Source organism: Coregonus clupeaformis, chromosome 1 (genome assembly GCF_020615455.1).
Source record: "Coregonus clupeaformis isolate EN_2021a chromosome 1, ASM2061545v1, whole genome shotgun sequence".
NCBI lineage: Eukaryota > Metazoa > Chordata > Actinopteri > Salmoniformes > Salmonidae > Coregonus > Coregonus clupeaformis.
Genome location: NC_059192.1, coordinates 98,584,398 through 98,598,933, shown reverse-complemented (window position 1 = coordinate 98,598,933; position 14,536 = coordinate 98,584,398). Strand labels below are relative to the sequence as shown.

Genomic DNA, 14,536 nt, shown 5'->3' with positions numbered 1-14,536 from the left:
AAGGCAAAGAAAAGAAAGGCATAAAAATGAATGTTATTTTGGTGATCGATTGATAGACATATTGAACAGACAGTAGTGTTGTCCGCGATACCAGAATTCGATACCAGGTTTATACTGTATCTTTCGATACCATCGATACTCGTTACCAAAAGCGATTCTAAAATGATACCATGGCAAAAAGGGCATATTAGCCAAAGCCACAGAATGACACTTGATCCAGACTGATCAACTCAGCTACTGCTCTGTTCAATCGTTGGGCATCTTTTGAGTTCTTTTGGGGCGGCAGGTAGCTCTGTGGTTAAGAGCGTTGTGCCAGTAACCGAGAGGTCGCTGGTTCTAATCCCCGAGCCGACTAGGTGAAAAATCTGTCAATGTGCCCTTGAGCAAGGCACTTAACCCTAATTGCTCCTGTAAGTCGCTCTGGATAAGAGCGTCTGCTAAATGACTAAAATGTAAATATCATTACATTTGAATTGTTTTAAGTCAACCTTTTCCAGAGACATCCATGTATACATTAATGAATCAATTATACAATCAACTTACTTTGTTTTTATCAATCTATCTATATACTAATAACATAATGTAATCATTTATTTGAAATGTTAAATCTCTATTGATAACTGGGTAAATCAAGATATAGCCTAGCCTATCCACAATACAGGTGAATGCATATTCAATAGGAGTGTGTGCATGCATTGAGTTATTGAGCTTGTTTGGCTGAAAAACAATATGTTCCCCTTCCATTTGGACTTGTTTTATTGTACTGATCAACAACATTTCTATAGAAGTAGCTTCTTTTATAAAATGTGCGCTCTCTCTTTAACCAGTAATGATGTCATTCACGAGGCAAGAGGGCAGCATATCAGAGCACAGTCCGTTAGTGATGCGAAGTTCAGCTCATTTTTGATCTTTTCACTCATTCAGTCAAAATGTTGAATCTTTTGACACATTTAGTTCATTTGAGCATGCAGGGCGCTACCTGCGGCTTGATGAACTGAAAACTCCCAGTGCAGGCTGGCAATGAGTAAGTGGAGCAGGTCGCGCTAGAATAAGGAAATTAGGCTGCGCTGATAGGCGATGCTTGATCCGTGGGGCCACATTTGACAAAAATACCAAAGTAACAGAAATTCTATACCAATTTCTTTATATCAAAAATATCTTATATCTACAGCACTAACAGACAAAAACAACAAAACAAAGAATAGGAAATCAGAGAGAGGAGAGAGAAAGGTGTCAAAATGTTGGTTTGTGTTGTCAATTGATTGATAAACATATCGAGAAAAGAACAAACGCGCAGACAGAAAGGCAGACCGACAGAAAGGCAGACCGACAGAAACAAAGACTGAAAAACTGACATAAACTTGGAATAAAAACAAAGACAGAGACCGGAGAGAAATCAGGAAACAGACTGGAGCCAGAAAACAGTCCAAGAAGGGAGGGCCACAAAAGCGTAGAGGCAAGTTCATATAGACACACAGACAGAGTGATACAGTAGAGATATTCTATCGTATCTCTCCAGGATTCACTCTAGGCTCACTGGAACCTTGCTGCAAGGGAAGAGAGAGAGAGAGAGAGAGAGAGAGAGGAGAGAGAGAGAGAGAGAGAGAGAGAGGGGGGGGGGGGGGGGGAGAGAGAGGGGGGGGGGGGGGGGGGGGGGGAGCACATGTGGGAGAAGTAGAGGTGTTTATGTTTAACTGCAATTGATATAGTTGGATAAAGGGATGGATGGATGGGTGGATTATGGCAATGAAGAGATGGCTTGACAATCACCAGACAGATGACGGAAACGACAGACAGAAAACACGAGGAATGTGATAGAGTGACAGAAATAGACAGAGTACAGAGATATATTTTAGTATCTCTCCAGGATTCGCTCTTGGTTACCTGAACCTTGCTGCAAAGAGGAGAGGAATTAAAAAGCAAACGGAAGAAGAAGCAAGCAATAGAGGTAGAATAAATACATGATATTTATAGCATTTGGGAAGTGGATGGATGGAAATGGAGTGTTGGAGAAATGAAGCTATGGAGGAATGAAGAGAATGAGAAATGAAAGAGATGGAAAGATATGTGATTAGCCAGCCAGACAGCGATAGATGACAGAGCGAACGACCAGATACTTAGCTCACCTGAACCTTGCTGCTGGATGGAAAAACAGAACCGGAAAGAGTAGACAGGTCTTTATTTTCACTTGCCTGATAGGAGGATGGATGGAGAGATGGAGAGATTATACATGCGGCCACACAGACAGAGAGACAAAGAACAGAAATCTAGAAAGAAAAGAGAGGGAAATTGATAGTGATGGAGGGGGGGGGAGAGGCAATGGATGGATGATATTTGTATTTATTATGGATCCCCATTAGTTTCCTGCCAAAGGCAGCAGCTACTCTTCCTGGGTCCAGCAACATAAAGGAGTTTATATACTTTAAAATACTACATGGCATTACATTTCGCAACACTTAGTGATGTAGAGAGCGAGAGAGAGACAGAGAGGGGGAGAGAGAGAGAGGGGGGAGGAAGAAGAGAGAGAGAAGAGAGAGAGAGAGAGAAGAGAGGAGAGAGAGAGAGAGAGAGAGAGAGAGAGAGAGAGAGAGAGACAGGGGAGAGAGAGAGAGAGAGAGAGAGAGAGACAGAGAGAGAGAGGGGGGGGGGGTGTCTGGTTTAATGGTAGGAGTGATCTCCCTGACTGATCCTTGATGCTCCTTTTCTCACTAGGTCATCCCTTTTACTCTTTTCTTGGGCTTGATAAAATCCTTATCCTATGATATTACATTGCAGAAACAAGCCCATATAGTTACAGAAGGGTACTATCCCATTCCCCACCCCCCTTTCTATTAATATAAATTTTTATTATTGTTTATTTTATTCCCATCTGGCGAATTCAGAGAATGGAAAGGAATAATCTGGCATTTCAGTGCTTGATCCGAAGATGATTGGCATGGTATGTAATCTCTACTCTCTACTATTCTGAAAACTCCAAAACTTTCCCAACATCCACAGGTTTTTCTCCAGCCAGGATTTCAAAATAAAAAACCTGGAACTTTGGGTTAAATTTGGTAATTTCCAAAATCTCCTACTCTGCACCTCCATCCGGTACTCCGGTCATTTGGAACAACACACTGATTATAATATTTATATATATATTATTATAAATACTGACCGAGTCCTCCATCTTGGACTGCAGCTGGGTGAGGATCTCGCACACTCAATTACTCCCACCTGGAAACTTGGACCAGTCCTACTGCTCACCTGTTCAAATCTCTACCAACCAAGCCCTACTGTTCCACATATCGCTGGCCAAAATCCCTTCATCCACTCACTGGTCTGCTAAAAGATAAGATACAGAAACTACAGTACGAATGCTACTGCAGAGGTCAACACAGAACACAGCCACCTTTTCTGGCTAACTTACAGATACTAGGATATATTCAAGTCAAGAAAGACTGATGATCATAGATGAGTGGAGAAGCCATTATAGAATTAAGCTCAACTGTTATTCAAATTATTTATCCATTTATAAGTATTATTAATCTGATTTCTGAGGCTCTAGGTTTCCCTGATGCTGCCTTGATAAACCTCCATCCACACAATACAAGGTTACATGCAGACAGTAAGTCCAAAGTCAGCCTGTGATGGTCTTCCCACTACATGAGCTTTGATCACCCCCTCGTTGCCGTGGTTGCATAAGTACTTGGACTAGAGACAGGGAAGGACAGAGACTAAATAATAACAGACAGTTACAGCTGAAAAAAATTACATATTAACATCACTTGTACATGTGCTCAGTGGCGGACAGAAGACAGCAGTGTAAAGACATGACTACTATTGCTATTACTGTTACTACTGCTACTACCGCTAATACAACTACTACTACTGCTATTGCTACTACTACCGCTACTACCCTCCACACCACCACCCTGCTACTACGGCACTGCTACTACTACTGCTACTACTACCACTACTACTACTACGCTACACACACTACTGCTACTACTACTACCCTACTACTACTACTACTACTACGGCTACCACTACTACCACTACTACTACTACCACCTACACTACTACTAGGAATAGGAGGTATTTAGTGCTTGACCCACAGGTAGACAGTATACTTCCCATTTACTAACTAGTTCACCACTTCACACTGAACCTCAAGTACAGGAGGAAAAACATGGTGCTCATGTGTAAATGGTGGGTCTAACCCCACAACCCCACCTTTACACACACACACACACACCGTGTGAGAAGGAAGAGTAGGAAGAACGGTAGAAACACACTGCATGGGAAGGAGGAGGAACGGTAGAAACATATTCCTTACATCACTCTCCAACAGGTTGAACATGCTGAGCTCAGCGATCTCCTTGGTATCGTCAAACTTCTCCAGAGCCTGTTTGATCTCGTCGTCCGTCACCTTGCCCTGACGCTTCTTCTTGTAGTCGAAGTCCAGGCGGCGGCCTTCCAGTTTCTTCAGGTGATGCTGCGAGGAGAGGAAGGAAAAAGATGGAAGGAAGGAAAGAAAGAAGGAAAGAAAGGATGTCAAGAGTGACAGGTTAGATAGGGATCACTCCAAATGGTTAGATAGGGATCACTCCAAATGGTTAGATAGACGATCCTCCAAATGGTTAAGATAGGAATACTCCAAATGGTTAGATAGGGATCACTCCAAATGGTTAGATAGGGATCACTCCAAATGGTTAGATAGGGATCACTCCAAATGGTTAGATAGGGATCACTCCAAATGGTTAGATAGGGATCACTCCAAATGGTTAGACAGGGATCACTCCAAATGGTTAGACAGGGATCACTCCAAATGGTTAACAATCACTCCAAATGATTAGACAGAGGATCACTCCAAAATGGTTAGATAAAATCCTCCAAATGGTTAGATAGGGATCACTCCAAATGGTTAGATAGGGATCACTCCAAATGGTTAGATAGGGATCACTCCAAATGGTTAGATAGGGATCACTCCAAATGGTTAGACAGGGATCACTCCAAATGGTTAGACACCCTTTTCACACTATCGCGCCAACCCGAACCGTACTGTGCTGGTACAGCTCAGCTTGACTCAGTTCTGCTCAGGGGGTGAGTCAACTCATGGCCCTAGTCCTGGGCAAACAAACCCCCAACCTAGGATCGGACAGGCTTATGCCAGCAACATAATCAGAAGTGAAGGTTGTGCCTTATCAGACACCTTCAGGCAATGATTATTCAGAGTTAATTATAAACTTTTAGTATGCCAGAGTTGATTTTTCCTCTGCCCTTAGGGACAAAAAGTCCAAATGAAGCTCTCCGAGCATCTGAACTTTTATTAGCTGAGTATCTGATTCTGTGGTCTGGCAGGGAGACGGATGTAATTGCATTGGGCAACTCCAACCAGAGAGTAGAGTAAATATGCTACCTATCCCTCCAGGGCAGTAAACATTGACTGAGCGCTAGGGAGTTATCCCCTGATGTCAATGTCTAATTGAAGTGATCGTTACTCCACTTATTTATGTGCATATAAAGATGCAACTTTGGCATTACCGTTACATTTTTTTATTAACTGTTTTCCTGGTCTGCTTTTCGACGTGATCTGGATTTGAGCTGTATGTTTAATGTATGCAATGACGCAATATGTCTAATTAACGCACATAGAAGAATGACGGCATCATCGGTCCCACAACATGTTTTTCGTGATGTCTGTCTTGCTATGTTGTTATTATGGTGTTGTGTCTAGCTTGATATGTTGTTATGATTGTGTGTGTTGTGTCTAGCTTGATATGTTTTATTTGTGTTGTGTCTGTTTTTGCTGTTGTATTATTATGTCTGTCTTGTGATGTCATGCGAGCAACACTGTCTGTGTTATCCTTGTATTTTGTATGTAGGCCTTTTTTTTATATGCAGTTACTCACTCAAAAAAGAGACCTGGGTCAGGGGTGAAAGTAGATTTAATTTCTTACCAGTACGAGACACCCAAGTGCGACAAACACATTTTTATACTACAAAAATTACAGGGTAGCCTACTTTGCTGACACTGACAAGCAGATCAATAAAAACGACGTTGTCTGATCCATCTAATCGGCCTACAAGAAAGTGAGACACAAATACAATATGATGTCCATCTAACCTGGAGGAGGAAATTATTGTCCAAAAACAAACAATAGTGGCACTGACCCAATGACAAAGACAGTGAATATGCACACTCACCGGGGATATGGTCAATGTTCTCTGCTAGTGGCAATATGATAGGCTACTGTTCGCTCAATTAAGTGAAGAATTTTGATAACTAAAAAAAAGATTCAAGTATTTTCATTGTCATCTCTTTACAGCAATAGCCATTTGCTTTCAAACCAGTTTTTCTGTGATTGTATTTTTTAAATATTACGGATATACCTGGCTGGGTCTCTCTGCTTTTCACTGACAGTCGCAACTCAACAATCATCTATTTGGTATTTGCCCAAATTGCGGGCCCTTCAGACTGTGGGCTATGTGATTTTTAAAACAATCCACAGCTTTTTGATTTTATTTAGCTACTTAAAATGTACTTTAGGGAAAGCTTAGCTTCCCCTCGCCTTAGGGACACACCACCTACAGTGAGGGAAAAACATATTTGATCCCCTGCTGATTTCGTATGTTTGCCCACTGACAAAGACATGATCAGTCTATAATTTTAATGGTAGGTTTATTTGAACAGTGAGAGACAGAATAACAACAAAAAAACCCAGAAAAACGCATGTCAATAATGTTATAAATTGATTTGCATTTTAATGAGGGAAATAAGTATTTGACCCCTCTGCAAAACATGACTTAGTACTTGGTGGCAAAACCCTTGTTGGCAATCAGAGGTCAGACGTTTCTTGTAGTTGACCACCAGGTTTTACACACATCTCAGGAGGGATTTTGTTCCACTCCTCTTGCAGATTTTCTCCAAGTCATTAAGGTTTTAAGGCTGACGTTTGGCACTTTCAAACCTTCAGTCCCTCCACAGATTTTCTACTGGGATTAAGGTCTGGAGACTGGGGCCCTCCAGGACCTTAATGTGCTTCTTCTTGAGCCACTCCTTTTGTTGCCTTGGCCGTGTAGTTTGGGGTCATTGTCATGCTGTAATGCCCATCCACGACAGCATTTTCAATGCCCTGGCTGAGGGAAGGAGTTCTCACCCAAGATTGGTGACGGTACATGGCCGTCCATCGTCCCTTTGATGCGGTAAGTTGTCCTGTCCCCTTAGCAGAAAAACACCCCCAAAGCGTAATGTTTCCACCTCCATGTTTGACGGTGGGGATGGTGTTCTTGGGCATAGCAAGTTTCCTCCTCCTCCAAACACGGCCCGAGTTGAGTTGATGCCAAAGAGCTCCATTTTGGTCTCATCTGACCACACCACTTTCACCCAGTTCTCCTCTGAATCACTTCAGATGTTCAGTGGCAAACTTCAGACGGACATGTATATGTGCTTTCTTGAGCGGGGGACCTTGCGGGCGTCTGCAGGATTTCAGTCCTTCACGGCGTAGTGTGGTTACCAATTGTTTTCTTGTTTGTGACTATGGTCCCAGCTACCTTGAGATCATTGACAAGATCCTCCTGTGTAATTCTGGGCTGATTCCTCACCGTTCTCACTGATCTTGCAACTCCACGAAGTGAGATCTTGCATGGAGCCCCAGGCGAGGGAGATTGACAGTTATTTTGTGTTTCTTCCATTTTGTGAATATTCGCACCAACTGTTGTCACCTTTTTCACCAAGCTGCTTACCGATGGTCTTGTAGCCCATTCCAGCCTTGTGTGGTCTACAATCTTGTCCCTGACATCCTTGGAGCTTTTTGGTTCTTTAGCCTACTGGTGGAGCGTTTGGAATCTAATTGATTGATTGCTTTTGGACAGGGTCTTTTATACGGTAACAAGCTGAGATTAGGAGCACTCCCCTTTGAGTGTGCTCCCTAATCTCAGCTCTTACCCAGAGTGTATAAAAGCACCTGGGAGCCAGAAATCTTTTCTGATTAAGAGGGGTCAAATACTTATTTCCCTCATTAAAATGCAAATCAATTTATAACATTTTTGACATCGTTTTTCTGTTTTTTTTTTTTTGTTATTCTGTCTCTCACTGTTCAAATAAACCTACCATTAAAATTACTGGTAGACTGACATTTCTTTGTCAGTGGGCAAACGTACAAAATCAGCAGGGGATCAAATACTTTTTTCCCTCACTATATACCTTTTAATTGCTGGCATACAACACAACCAGTCATGATGTTTTCATCTGACTGTCAAACAACCACTTAACAAAGGCGCTCCTGTAGGCTACCCGCGCACATTCGTCCACTCAGAAGATAATTCCAGCATCCAAACCCCAACAGTTCACTTGCATCCGCAATTTATGAATGGGCAACGAGACATCTGCTACAGAACACCTACACGTATTGTAATTACATTCTGTGATTGTCATTAGGCCTACACTTGTAGCCTGAATTGATGCATCCACTGTTGTCCACACGCGCCTCGGCCACTCATCTCCGTATGACAAAATTAATGTTCTCCTCAAACCACAACGCAATTTGGAGCATATACCACCTGGTTTCCAGTCATTTCACTAATATTTCATGTGGCTGACATGGAGTAATGTTAAATCATTGTTTAATCGCCTATAGTTTTTTGGGCATGTTGTATTAATTGTGATAGGCTCACATTTTACCGGTAAACCGTACCCACTATTTTATTTTGCCGGTAAGGCCTTGACTTCGCCTTCCTCACCCCCTGTCTGGGTCTCAACGCTACATAAAATATAAAATAAAATTGAATAAATCCGGTCCTTACCGTAATCTCCTTGGAGGTCTTTGTCGATGGAGGGGTCTGCAGCGGGTCCAGGAAGTTCCTGCTTGACCTCCATGTGTCTAGAGCTCCTTCACCTCCCCAGCTCACGCATGGACTCCCCAGCATCGATCAGAGCCAGGCCTGGAACAGACAGGGCATAATATAAGAACATGAACTCCTCCATCTCTTTTCAGAAAAGTTGAGGAGTTCTCACGTCAATGTTGTGTATGAGTGCTAAGCTAGCCCGGTCCGGGTCTGTTTGGTCATAAGAGCCGGCAAGACAGCACAAAAAAATCTGGGGCAGGCTAGTGACCAGCACCTATTATAAATAGACAATGGCTGTGTTCGAAATCTGTCTTGCCTACTACTTACTAAAAACTACATACTGGGTACTAATAGTACTACTACTATTTAGAATGTACTGTTTAGTAAAAGGTATGTAGTAAGCAACAAATATCAACATACTACTCATCCATACTGAGGAGTTATCTAATGCATGATCTTGTTCGCTGCCATTCGTTCATTTTGTAGAGCGAGTCCCTATTCTGATTATGAGCTGTTGTCAAACACACGGGTGAAAAGATGTTCTCTTCAATAGTGTGCAGCGAATTCTACTAGATGAAAAGACTAAATGAGTATAAAATCCTGGCATTTAAACCATACAACATTTTCGAAATTTCACATGCAATAAAACGTTATTTTCGGCATACCCATAAGCCTCCTATTTAGACACGCAAGCACGGGTATTCTGACACAGCCATTGTGACTTACCAAAAGTTGGACTCTTCCCGAGCTCCCTGCCAAACTTCTGCATGGACTCTCCCAGGATGGTCTCTGTCTGGATATAGCCGCAGACCCTTTTCCTGGCCACGTATCTTAGGACATGGAGTTGATCATGGTCATCTCTTGGCTCTGGAGGCTGTACACAAAATCAATGAATGAATGAATAATCAATAAATCAATCACCACCCAATCAATTAATCAATCAAACTTGCCGTACAAGTTTATTTTTTTAAATCCTGATTATGATGTATTGTCATGTGTATAATTGATTAAATTAAATAAAAATCTATAAAAAGGGTTGACCAAAACACTGTGTGATTGAGTAAAATGTATTCTAATGTATTGTTTTGGTTGGGTGGATGTTGGTCCATAGAAATGATGTGTCTGTGTCCAAAATGGCACCTATTCCTATATAGTGCACTACTTTGTCACCAGGTTCCATAGGGCCTCTGTCAAAAGTAGTGCACAGCATAGGGAATAGGGTGCCATCTGAGACTCAGACATGGTAAGTGTCTCTCACCTGGGTTGGGCTGCAGATACTCAGTGGTCTTGGTCATAATGTCCAACACCGCCCTGCTGGTGGTGTCCACCTTCTATAACCCACACAGACAGATGGATAGAGAGGAGGAGAGGGAGGGAGAGAGAGAGAGAGAGGAGAGTGTAGAGAAGAAGGAAGAGAGAAGAAGAAGGAGAAAAGATGGAGAGAATGAGAGAAAACACTGGAGGAGGAGGAGGGCATTGGTTCCTTTGAGGCTGTCATGTTGTACAACATGCCTGGATAGGAACATGGAGGGGATTTACTCTGTAGTGTGGTGGTGGAGAGAGAGACAACATGCCTGGATAGAACATGGAGGGATTTACTCTGTAGTGTGGTGGTGGAGGGAGAGACAAGCATGCCTGGATAGAACATGGAGGGGCTTTACTCTGTGAAGTGGCTGGTGTGGCAGAGAGACAATATGCCTGGATAGAACATGGGGATTTACTCTATAGTGTGGTGGTGGAGGGGGAGACATAAACATGCCTGGATAGAACATGGAGGGGATTTACTCTGTGAGTGTGGTGGTGGAGGGAGAGACTTGTACTCCTGGATAGAACATGGAGGGATTTACTCTGTAGTGTGGTGGTGGAGGGAGAGACAAGCATGCCTGGATAGAACATGGAGGGGATTTACTCTGTAGTGTGGTGGTGGAGGGAGAGACACCATGCCTGAATAGAGACATGGAGGGATTTACTCATTTGTGTGAAACAACATGCCTGATGAACATGGGTTTACTCTGTAGTGTGGTGGTGGAGGGAGAACAACATGCCTGGATAAACATGGGGGGGGCTTTACTCTGTAGTGTGGTGGTGGAGGGCGACAGCATGCCTGGATAAATGGATTTTGTGTGGAGGAAAACATGCTGGATAGAACATGGGGGATTTCTCTGTAGTGTGGTGGTGGAGGGAACAACATGCCTGGATAACATGGGTTTTTTCTGTGAACTGGTGGAGGGAGAACAACATGCCTGGATAGAACATGATTCTTGTGTGGTGGTGGAGGGAGGAACCAACATGCCTGGATAGAACATGGGTTTGCTCTGTAGTGTGGTGGTGGAGGGAGGACTCCATACCTGGATAGAACATGGAGGGATTTACTCTGTATGTGTGGTGGTGGAGGGAGGACAACATGCCTGGATAGAACACTGGAGGGATTTACTCTGTAGTGGTGGTGGTGGAGGAGAGACAACATGCCTGGATAGAACATGGAGGGGCTTTACTCTGTGTAGTGTGGTGGTGGAGGGAGAGACAACATGCCTGGATAGAAACATGGAGGGGTTTACTCTGGTGTGGTGGTGGAGGGAGAGACAACATGCCTGGATAGAACATGGAGGGGATTTACTCTGTAGTGTGTGTGGTGGAGGGAGAGACAACATGCCTGGATAGAACATGGAGGGTTTACTCTGTGAGTGTGGTGGTGGAGGGAGAGACACCATGCCTGGATAGAACATGGAAGTTTACTCTGTAGTGTGGTGGTGGAGGGAGAGACAACATGCCTGGATAGAACATGGAGAAGATTTACTCTGTAGTGTGGTGGTGGAGGGAGAGACAACATGCCTGGATAGAACATGGAGGGGCTTTTCTTTGTGTGGTGGTGGAGGGAGAGACAACATGCCTGGATAGAACATGGAGGGATTTACTCTGTAGTGTGGTGGTGGAGGGAGAGACAACATGCCTGGATGAACATGGAGGGGATTTCTCTGTAGTGTGGTGGTGGAGGGAGAGACAACATGCCTGGATAGAACATGGAGGGATTTACTCTGTAGTGTGGTGGTGGAGGGAGAGACAACATGCCTGGATAGAACATGGAGGGGATTTACTCTGTAGTGTGGTGGTGGAGGGAGAGACAACATGCCTGGATAGAACATGGAGGGGCTTTACTCTGTAGTGTGGTGGTGGAGGGAGAGACAACATGCCTGGATAGAACATGGAGGGGATTTGCTCTGTAGTTGTGGTGGTGGGGGGAGGGCTTTTCTTACCTGGATAGAACATGGAGGGATTTACTCTGTAGTGTGGTGGTGGAGGGAGAGACAACATGCCTGGATAGAACATGGAGGGATTTACTCTGTAGTGTGGTGGTGGAGGGAGAGACAACATGCCTGGATAGAACATGGAGGGGATTTACTCTGTAGTGTGGTGGTGGAGGAGAACAACATGCCTGGATAGAACATGGAGGGGATTTACTCTGTAGTGTGGTGGTGGAGGAGAGACACCATGCAAAGCTGACAGCTGGTGAAGATTGCTTTCCTGTATTCCCACTTGATGCTGGTCAGATATGCCAGCTCTCTGCCTTCTTCAACACAGACTTCACAGTCCTATACACCAGAGCCATATATTTAAATAGGATGACTCTGCTATACACTACTCAGCCTTCCCCCAGCTGTCTAGAATAAGACCCTACACCATACAGAATTATGGATGGATGGCTTGACATGGTCTCCCCAAATGCATGCACACTTAAATTCCCCTCTTTTTCAAAGCAATTTCTTAGGAATTTTTCTAAGGCATTTAAATTGAGAAACACTTCTCTATTATAGAAAAAATGCACAGCACAATGTCATACATAGGGACTAGGGGATAACCCCTTGGAGTGAATAGGAGAATGGAGCGGGTGAGGATATAGTTTCTAACACAACTGAACAAGGCTTGGGAGAATGGGCTCATTCAACCTCACAACATTGTTTGTAATATTGAAGAAGAAAGAGAGGATCCTTAGAGAGACAGAAAGAGAAAGAGAGGATTCTTACAGAGATAGAAAGAGAAAGAGAGGATTTTAGAGAGACAGAAGAGAAAGAGAGGATTCTTAGAGAGAAAGAAAGAGAAAGAGAGGATTCTTAGAGAGAAAGAAAGAGGGTTCGAAAGAGAGGATTCTTAGAGAGACAGAAAGAGAGGATTCTTAGAGAGAAAGAAAGAGGTTCTTAGGAGACGAAAGAGGATTCTTAGAGAGACAGAAAGAGAAAGAGAGGATTCTTAGAGAGACAGAAAGAGAGGATTCTTAGAGAGACAGAAAAAGAAAGAGGGATTCTTAGAGAGACAGAAAGAGAAAAAGAGAGGATTCTTAGAGAGACAGAAAGAGAAAGAGAGATTCCTTTAGAGAGACAGAAAGAGACGATTCTTAGAGAGACAGAAAGAGAAAGAGAGATTCTTGCCTTTTCCATTTCCAGTGAAGTCATCATCATGTTTAGTCCCTTCTACTCCCAACCTTCTCACTCACCCTCTGCAAGAAGACACACAAACAGGTCCTACATTTCTCACCCTCTGCAGACCCGGTCCATAACATTTACTCACCCTCTGCAAGAAGACACACAAACAGGTCCATAACATTTAAAGATTTTGCACCTCAAGAAAAACGATAGTTGAACGTAACGGCATAATACAATTTAAAAGATACCAAAACCAGAATATATGGCAAATTCATTTTGTTTCAGTCAATATTAGCTTCCACGTTGGACACTGAAATGGAAAAATCCCCAGGGTGTACAATTCAATTCACAACAAATTGAATTATTCTCCAAGCCTTTTATTCAAGTGCTGGACAAAAGTATATTTGTTTCAATTTCAGCTACATTTGTCATCAGCCAGCCACTCAAAACATGCAGTGAATAAATTCAGACATTGAACTATTTTAACAGAAAATCTCCTCTCCTAGCTAGTTATTTTCCCTCATGTTATTTCTCTACTGTTGTTTTGTGTTGCGTCTATATGAGCCAGTGTCTTGCATGTTGTTACTGTCTCGTGTCTGCTCTGTCATCAGTGTGTACACATAACACTAAGGTCGTGACCCTGTTCATATTCTAATTAAGATGACACCGCGAAAGAGAGACATATCAGATCAACCTTGTCAGGATTTACATGCCACACACTATACACGCACACACACACACACACACACACACACACACACACACACACACGTACACACGTACACACAGACACACCAAAAGGCCATCTCGTTAGAGGAGCTGTCTTATTCAAGGCTTTGTGATATAAACTCAGTCACCACAGCTACAGCCTGTGACGTAACTTGGTGCCCAGGAGGCCCTACAATCTGACACATCCAGGCCAGACGGGCCGCGTCAGCAGAGGGCAGGATGAGAGATGAGAGGAAAGAGACGTCAGAATAGAGCAGAAACTGCCAAAGCCTTGACTTGAGTCAAAGTGTTTTTTCAAAAGAAAGTAACAGCACATTGGTATTCAGGACTGTGAAGGGATGTTTTTCTCTCACAAAAAATACAAACTTTCGGGGATTTCTGGTAGAGATGATGGGCAGTGTTGGTATTAATGCATTCTTTCCTAGTCGTGACTGAAGGATGAATTCCTGTGAGCAAGGTTGTTTAGGGGAATGGGAATTTGCAGTGCTCCTATGAGACTGTATCTACGCGGAAGATGGGAAATGACTAACAAGATAGAAAGATTACTAGAGAGATATGGT

General features: G+C 43.2%; 1 pseudogene; it reads right to left on the bottom strand.

The window, feature by feature from the left end:
• Nucleotides 1-2,184: 2,184 nt before the first annotated feature.
• On the bottom strand, nucleotides 2,185-14,053 carry LOC123491566 (annotated as a pseudogene).
• Nucleotides 14,054-14,536: the final 483 nt, after the last annotated feature.